Genomic DNA, 3,281 nt, shown 5'->3' with positions numbered 1-3,281 from the left:
CCGAGTCTGTAGTGAAGATTGCACTGCTGCCCTCCTTCAATCGGGCAGGCAAAGCAGTTTTTCTTTGCCTGGTGGCCGTGGCGAAAGAGGTTGTTTGGTGGACAAGGCTGAAAGGCATGAGGACAGATACGTTCCTCTTTGGTAGAGCTCTCATTGACTTTTTCATGTTTCACTTGAAAAGGAATTTGAGAGTGGAGTGGGAAGTGGTGTCCTCGAGTAAATTTATCGAAAGGTGGGTGAAAGTTGCGAAAATGGCAAGAGTGAACGGTACCTCTCTAAGTGTAGATCTGTGAGTCGGAGCGAAGGAATTGAAGGGGGCACTTACTCATAGAGTTTCAGGGAAATCTCGGACGGTAGGGTTCCTGGATTATCCCTTAAGGCGTTCCTGTATTTGGAGGGCCACATCCCCTCCTGCATTTTTTCTTGTACCTCTGTATGCTATACATATGTCTCCTCTTTCTCAGTGTATACTGTGTATACTTTTTATATTTTTTTATTTATCATTTCATTATTATATATAAACCCCCACACTTTATGTCTGTCTCTGTATTGTACCCCTCATCTTTCGCCCTAATGGCAAATAAATGAAATAATCATCATCATCGTCATCATCATCATCATCATCATCATCATCATCATTATTATTATTATTATTATTAGAGAGAGCTGGCAGCATCGATAGCACGTCGGACTAAATGTTTAGCGTCCTTTCGTCCGTCTTTACGTTCTGAGTTCAAATTCTGCCGGGGTCGACTTCTTTACCTTTCATCCTTTTGAGGTCGATAAAATAAGTACTAGCTGAGTACTGGGGTCGATGCAATCGACTATCCCCCTCACACAAAATTTCAGGCCTTGTGCCTATAATTGAAAGGATTATTATTATTATTATAATTATTATTATTATTAATATTATTTGTGTTTGGAAGGAGTGGACGCTTGTTCGTGGTTAGTTAATTTTCTTTAAGATTTGTTGTTCTATTAGTTGGTATTCCAAATTGTGTTGATCTGTTAAGTAAATAACTCTGCTCCCTGCAAACAAAGCGAGCTGGTCTGGCGAGAATTCGCCCTTCAAGGGTGAATTTTGAGATTTAAAATTGAAAATTCAATATTTCTAAATTATAACATTATGGCTTCCCGTAGTGATATCATTATGGCTTCCCGTAATGATATCATTATGGCTTCCCTAATCGAGGGAATTGATAGCTGTTGGAACAGTTGTTATGAAATTGTTTTCCCACCACTAACTGATGTGACTGAGAAACGAACCGCAGGCAGCAGCAGTAGCAGCAGCGACGTGCTGGATGTATTTAAAAATGACGCAAGCATGACCTTCACCACCGTTCCCGCTTAACAATGAACAGTCTTTCTTAACACGCCAGAGGCAGTGTAGAAAAACATTGAGAAAAAACATTATATAAATGTTTCAACTCTACGCATGATGGCGCCTCTGGGGTCTCTAACCTGGAATGACCCCGGCTCCATCAAGCAAGAGTATGAAGCCAAGGAGCCATATATAAATGTATTTCAGTAAAGACGAAGAGACTGGAGCGAGCGACGCCGGCTCAGATCGAAAAGTTCCTGAAACTGGTCTGGGGTTTAAATACGCTTTGGCACAGTTAAGGTAAGATTCGCAACTGAAGAATTAGCCAAAGAAAGTGAGACAACAAGCCTCAAAAGTGAAGAATTATGGCTAATTTCGATATACCTCAGTCGAAGGGTGGTCAAAATAAAAGTAGCGGAAGTGCCACCAGAAGTAGACATCTATTTGCTGGTGGCAGTCGTATTATAAAGCGCAGAGAACAAAATAAAAATCATGCAAGTCCACAAAACGGGAAGGACGAATTGGTCAGGCACAGGCACGGAATTTTGGATGTACGCCGATCTACGTAGTATCGAAGCAATCCTTGATCTGATCATCCTCCCTAATAGAACACATTTATTTATAGACAGAAAGTCGGAAGGAACCAAGAAATTAAGGGGTTTTCTTATTTAAACGGATAAGATGAAAAATAACAAATCGAGACGCCACATTTGTGACGAAACAAATCATTTAAAGGCTTTCTGCCCCATGTAAAGAAAGGGAAACCCCCGCTGCTGCAGGCATCTAACACGACAACAACAGCAGCAGCCTCAAAAGCAACAGCAGCTGCACCACCAAAAACACCAACAGCACCAGTACCAAGGGCAAAACATCTAAAACACCAACAGCGCCAACAGAACGCGCAGTAGTACCACCCCTGAGAAAAGCAGAAAAACATCACCTGCACCATCGGAACCGAGAGAAGTTTCACCCATACCAGTCGACTGGACTAGAGATGTGTGACTGTGCAGGCATACCTCTCTCACCTGCCACAGATTTTTCCGACTGTGAAAACTCGTGTAGCGAGGAAAACCCGTTTTGGAAATCCACCAGAATGGTTCCTAGTGAAAGGAAAAGAAAAAGTTATCTGTAATCTTAGTTGTCCACATGATTTCAATAAGCCTCCAAGTGATCAACACTGATCTTCCGTTTCTAAGCGACAACCCTTCTTTAGAAGCTCTACAGAACAATCCATTTCTATCTCCTTTATTCATTTGTTTATTTCATTACTCACGGTCCCAAATGCACCAATTATCTGATGCACAGTCTTTACAGATTTAGTGTTCCAAATCCTTGCAATCTCAAATTTCAAGAGGTTGTAGCTTAACTTTTCATCCGCATTTTAAATCCTAGTTTTGATCGGACATGATGGATCAGTTTGTATGTAAATTCCATTTTCTTTGTGTTACTAGCTTATTATCTTTCATCTTATTCATTTAAATGAGAAAATCCCAAATTCCACATCCTCACATTTTGCCGACATCTTCCCCTATACATTTTCCAAGACTGACCATACAAGGTTTCTCTTCATTCTGTTCAGCATGTTCCCTTTGGATTTCATTTTTGTCCTTTCCACTTTTTCAAGTTTTGATCACTTGTTCTTTACTCACTGGCTTTAGTAACTTTTCTGTGCTGTTCCGCAAATAATGAAGAAAGCTGCTTTGTTCCAGCCGCATACACTCTTCCACACCAATTAAGCTTCTTCTATTATGCTCTCTCTTCAAGTACAACTTGTATTATGATTTATATTGATTGCTTTTGCTTTAATATGTACAATTCTCAACCAGAGACGTCATGGGATAAGTTTCGCTTCTAAAGAGTCAAACAGCTGGTGTACTGTGCAGTCAAAAACTAATGTATGTGTGTTAGAAAAAAATCCTTCTTAAAAATTTATAATCTGACTTAATGAATAAGATTGTAT

This window comes from Octopus bimaculoides, chromosome 2 (genome assembly GCF_001194135.2).
Source record: "Octopus bimaculoides isolate UCB-OBI-ISO-001 chromosome 2, ASM119413v2, whole genome shotgun sequence".
NCBI lineage: Eukaryota > Metazoa > Mollusca > Cephalopoda > Octopoda > Octopodidae > Octopus > Octopus bimaculoides.
Note: the sequence above shows the minus strand (reverse complement) of the source record.